Source organism: Ascaphus truei, chromosome 1 (genome assembly GCF_040206685.1).
Source record: "Ascaphus truei isolate aAscTru1 chromosome 1, aAscTru1.hap1, whole genome shotgun sequence".
In the NCBI taxonomy this organism is placed as follows: domain Eukaryota; kingdom Metazoa; phylum Chordata; class Amphibia; order Anura; family Ascaphidae; genus Ascaphus; species Ascaphus truei.
Window position 1 is genome coordinate 468,061,100 of NC_134483.1, and position 6,000 is coordinate 468,067,099.

A 6,000-nucleotide genomic window follows, 5' to 3' on the forward strand; every position below is an offset into this window, starting at 1 on the left:
TTGCTTGGTCATTTGAGATGACAAAAAAAAGGAAAAGCGAATATTATGAAACTATTTAAAAACAATGAACATTGGTTTGTTGCTAAGCATGTACACAGGTTTTGCAGTATGAGCAAACAAGCACTGGAAAATACTGTACTTGGGAATGATACTACAAAGGGATAAGAGCTGCAGATACAAAGCTAATCAGGAAGCCCCATCCCTGCAAACGTACAAGTCACATGGTATATTGGGAGACAGAAAAACAAAGCAAACCTGAAATGTACAGTAATAGCAAAGAGTCTGGGCCGTATTAACTTATCGGTGGTATGACATGACACCATATGGCCAATTCACCAAACACTTATGCCCATATTTACTAAGTAGAAAAGTGTCATATGGCACTTTTTAGTACATGTAGGTCTAAGTGTGTATTGTAGGAGAGTGGTACAGTTACTAGGCCCTGTAGTATGCTGAAATGCTTAATTAGGTGTATATTTTTTCTAGACACAATCTAAATAAGAAATAATAACAGATGAGACTAAATGCCAATAATGACAAAGAGAAGTACAAATGTGTAGAGAGGATACCAGAGTAACATGGGAGTAGGCGCGTTTACAAGAACAAATAGTGATTTTATATAGCTTTATCTACATTTATTTATAAAATGTTTTACCAGGAAGTAATACACGGGGAGTTACCTCTCGTTTTCAAGCATGTCCTGGGCACAGAGTTATGATGACAAATAATACAAGGTTACAAATACATAGTTACATTAAGTGAGCAAGGTTATACATTATATACAAGACATTGCATACATACTGTACACATACATACACTAGAACACAAGGAACTGTACGTAAACAATCTTTAGTTTGTATGCCGATGCTGTAAAGCGGTGTTCTTGAAAGGAAAATTGTAAGCTCAATGCATTTGAATTGGGTTTACAGTTTCCCCAGGAAAGAGAAAACGGCTTCACAACATATTAAATAGGGCCAGAGCCCCTGGCTAGTTTCATGGGCAAAGTGTGCACTTTTCTACCGAAACAGAATGTGCAATATACTGTAAGCACTCAGGATAAGGACTCAAATTTAACATGTCAAAGACAGAGCTCCTCATGACCAGCTTCCCCCCCTCTCCTAGTATTATTTACATGTAACGTACTGTAGCCATGCATAACAATGTCTACAGTCATCTCTCCTGCCGGCAGTAAAAACCTGGTAAGTTACAGGAATGCCAGCAGTAATCATGGAGGTTTGCCCTCACACCCTGGTGAGGTGCCCTATGTATGGATGGGAGTGGCTACATGCTCTGAGTCCCTAGTTAGTGACATCAGAGATGTGCCTGTTTCCTGAGGTATATAAGGCACTGCACTGCCTAAAGTTAGTGTGTGGTTGCTGCGGTTTGATGTTCAAGGTGAAGCAGCAAGTTAAAGGTGCCCACTAGTGCAGTAACTAGTGGCAACCTTCTATATCCAGCCAGAGAAGGCCAACTGTGTCCAGGGACCTGGCACAGGGGTGATCTCCCTGCGGGGAGAGGGAATCCCACTCCATTGGGAGGGCATACCTTTTAAAGGAAATCACGGAACAATGTGCGGCTGAGACAAGGACTGTGAGGGGCAGCTGGCCCTTATCACCACGCACAATAAAAATGGCTTGCTCAACGAGAACCCCATGGTGTGAGTTTGCAATTACTCTCCAGGGACCCTCACCACCAAGAAGGAGTTCCTCATCAGGACCATCTACCTGCGTACGCATAGATCCTGATGAGGTGGAGGCGCTGCACGTGATGTAAGTAGGACTCTCACCCACTACCTCAGCTACCTGTCTGACTTGACATTCCCCAATACCATCAAGCGTGAGACTCAGGAGTCCTGTTGCCTACAGGTGCACCACCATACACAGACATGTAACGGGGCTGGATAGACCACAGGGGCCAATGTGAGATTGGGTGGGTCAGACCAGACACGAACGAGCGTTACAGTTGGAGGCGCTGCTGAGATGTACCTGTCAACAGGACAGGCTTTTGCTAGGCTCACCAGGAAAGGGAAGAGTGTCTGTTGCCACTTTGTGCTGCGTGGGAAGGAGCCAGGGGTAGTCAAGGGAGGCCGCGGAAGACGTGGAACGCACAGACGCCCTGGGATTCTTAGGTCTGGAGCTGGGCTATAGCTGTCCGAGTCCCTTGAGGTAGTGCTAGTGGTAAGATGCCTAAAGGGATAAACTGGTAACTTAGAGCAGGAATCCTGGAGAGGGTCTGCCCTAGACTAGCAACAGTAGGTAGACGCCAAAGTATTGCATGGACGAACCAGAGTACTCTAGCCCATTCCAGACAAGTGAACAGTGAGCACAGACTGGGAGGAAGGAGATACAGCAGACACAGCAAGAGTGAGCCTAGCCTGAGGTAGTGCAAACACGAGTCAGATCTACATTAGGTACACAAGGTGGTGCACAAGGCATTTTTATTGTATCGGTGTGGCAGCTGCCCCTCAGAGTGGAGCTCCATGTACAATAATTCAAGAAACAATGTTCTAATGGCGACCGACCGAATGGAGAATCGGCGCAGTGCGGAAGCTCAAGTATGGCTGACGGAGGCCGAAGGAGAGAACGAATATGAGATGATGTATGAGGAAGAGGAGCCAGCTCAAGAGGAGACTTTTGTGAGCCTGTTGTGGAATGGCGTGAAAACAGTTGTGGTGCCGTGTATGTCCTGCTTCGAACCTTGGAGAACTGACCCTGAGGATAGTGAAGGGGACAGTATCGTGAAATGGGAGGCACGTAATGGACTTGCTTGTCAATTAACAAACAAACAATCGAATGCTACCTCAATAATGAATCCGAGTGACAGTGCAATCCAAAATGGCGGGTCCCGCGTCCCTGGGAAACAACCGCGTGGGCCAGTTGCGGAGAATATTGCAAAAGCTCAATCTGCAGAAAGTTGGCCAGGAGTGGCGCCAACGGAGAGACCCCGCCCTGTTGGGTATGGCGCGAAAGCTGGAGCTGCGCCCACATGGACTGTGACTAGTTCCGCCCCTGTGCTGGGCCTACAAGTCTACGGGACATCCCCCAAGTTTCAACCAGGGGGAGTGGTTTCCTGTCTTGGCGGATGCGGATGGAGAAAGCTGGAGGAAGGGTTGGTGACCCAGCCCATGCCCTTCAGTTGCGAGGAACCAGCAAGCCATATAGACCACTAGTGCGAGCACCTCCATTAGTGACTATGGCTTGCAAGCAAGAGCAAGGGCCGTTGATAACCACTCATCCCTACTCGGCTTCAGGAGGCTTACTGATCCACCGAGTAGAGGGCATAGAGACAGTAGCATGCCTATGCTTGCAGTGTCGACTGCCGGGCGGACCGGTGAGCTCTACTGCACGATGCGCCCAGTGTGGCCTACAATATTTATGTCCCATGCCAACATTTGTGCCGATTCAGGCAGTAGAGGCTGCGGAAGATGCCGCTATGCTGGCGGCGGAACTTCCTGGTGCGCTCTGGCGGGAGGCTACGAGTCCTGGTGAACAGGGACCAGCTCCGGTCATCAAAACAGAGCCGACCGAGAAAACCGGTCACCGACGCGGTGATAAGAGGGGGCCGTGCCGCAAATCACCAGGCGGAATGCCCCGGCCAAATGTAAAAATGGAGTCCTCGGACGAGGAGTCCCTCAGCATTATTGCCGTTACGACCCGACCGCCGGCGTACCACAGCAGCAGTACTATTAAAAGAGGGACACTTACCTGTGTCAGCGAGGAATGGAGCCGAGTGTCGCCCATACCACGGCGAAGTCCCACGGCCGTGGTGACCAGCGGATCCGATGGTGGCAGGTCCACTCCAACGCCCCGGAGTGGTGAGCAGGGTCCATGCTTGTCCCAGGCTCCCAAGGTGGCGGTGGCGGAGGAAGGAAAGAGCCAGGCCCAGGCGGCGCCACGACGGAAAAAGGCGTTGCCGGATATCGTGGTGGAGGAAGAGGTCCCGCTTGGGGACCCAACCCAAGATGGTGGCGAGACACGTACGTGTCCAGACATCACGTCTGGTGGACCGAGCGGAGCAGAGTGGGAGATGATCGCGCCCCGGCGCGCGAGCAGTGGAGGTCGGACGCCCAAGTCCAAGAGGAGCGGGCGATCGATGCAGCGATCGAGGAGTCGTGAGGCCGGAGAGACGGAGAGTCCCTGTGGCGGATCCGGACCAGGTAGCGGAGAAGAGTGGGTCCTAGCCCTGCGGATACCGACGGTGCGGCCCTATCCCCAAACCCCAGTTCTAGCTAGACCACAGGCCCTAGTTAAAGTCCCAGCCCCATTCACTTTCACTTTTGGGTCATCCTCTAGTTTAGGGATGTCAGGGGATTCCCGGGTAACTTCTGATGAACAGACTGGGAGCCTGGACTATGGAACCTCTGATGATGGGTCAGTGGGAGGAGGGAGGATTACACGACAGGTGTCGGTGTCCAGTTACTGTCCCAGTAATGTGAGCGTTACTATTGGGAGCCAGAAAAAGGGTTCGGACAATCAAGTACCGTCCGAGTGTACGTCGGGCATATCTTCCGGGGGTGGGCCAGAAGAGGGAGAGCTAGAGGAAGTATCATTAGAGGAAGTCAGGGAAACCCGATGGTGGGCCCCCTTATTTGAAGGATATGTGCCCTGGCTTGATAGAACCCGGTTCATCATAGATCGGGAGGGGGTGATAGATCATTGGTGGGCTAAAGGGGAATTTACGGAGGAGTATCATCTCAGTGAAATCCAGGATAAATGGTTTAGAATTGGGCGTGGATTTATAGAACCCCGGGGTCCTGATGGGTTGGATGATCCGGTGGATCCCGATGAGCCCCTGTCATGGGTGTTGCCGGGAAGAGCGGGCAGTGCTAAGCTGACAAGGGCCTGCCGAGCAGAACGGGCCATTATAGCTAAATATAAACGTACCCATGGGCTACAATATCCATATGTTCCCGAACCCCTCATGCAGGAGATAGAGGACCGCCGGGATGGGTGGCTCATGGAGGATATTGAGTACTACATGGTGGCCAAGGGAGGTGCCAGTATTGGGCGCAGCATCTATATGCATAAGGTGGTGTATAGAGGGGAGCGTGGCTTGCCTAGGGAGTATAGTGTAACAGTGACCGACATGGCAGGCAGAGAAGTAAAGTAGCCAGATCCTCGGCACTATTATTAGGGAGGCAGCAACTTAGGTCTGGGAAAAGGAATCTTGAGCGCCCCTGCTGGTCAGTGAGCGCTGTGTTATATTTCTAATTTTGGATGAAAAGCATTGTTATGACTTTTGATGTGTGTTCCTTTTGCAGTGTTTCCTGGAGAAAGGTATACCAAATTTAGGTCCCAGCCGGGACGGTGGGGATTCACCAGGGGGAGTATGTAGCCATGCATAACAATGTCTACAGTCATCTCTCCTGCTGGCAGTAAAAACCTGGTAAGTTACAGGAATGCCAGCAGTAATCATGGAGGTTTGCCCTCACACCCTGGTGAGGTGCCCTATGTATGGATGGGAGTGGCTACATGCTCTGAGTCCCTAGTTAGTGACATCAGAGATGTGCCTGTTTCCTGAGGTATATAAGGCACTGCACTGCCTAAAGTTAGTGTGGTTGCTGCGGTTTGATGTTCAAGGTGAAGGTGAAGCAGCAAGTTCAAAGGTGCCCACTAGTGCAGTAACTAGTGGCACCCTTCAATATCCAGCCAGAGAAGGCCAACTGTGTCCAGGGACCTGGCACAGGGGTGATCTCCCTGCGGGGAGAGGGAATCCCACTCCATTGGGAGGGCGTACCTTTTAAAGGGAATCACGGAACAATGTGGGGCTGAGACAATGATTGTGAGGGGCAGCTGGCCCTTATCACCACGCACAATAAAAATGGCTTGCTCAACGAGAACCCCATGGTGTCAGTTTGCAATTACTTTCCAGGGGCCCTCACCACCAAGAAGGAGTTCCTCATCAGGACCATCTACCTGCGTACGCATAGATCCTGATGAGGTGGAGGCGCTGCACGTGATGTAAGTAGGACTCTCACCCACTACCTCAGCTACCTGTCTG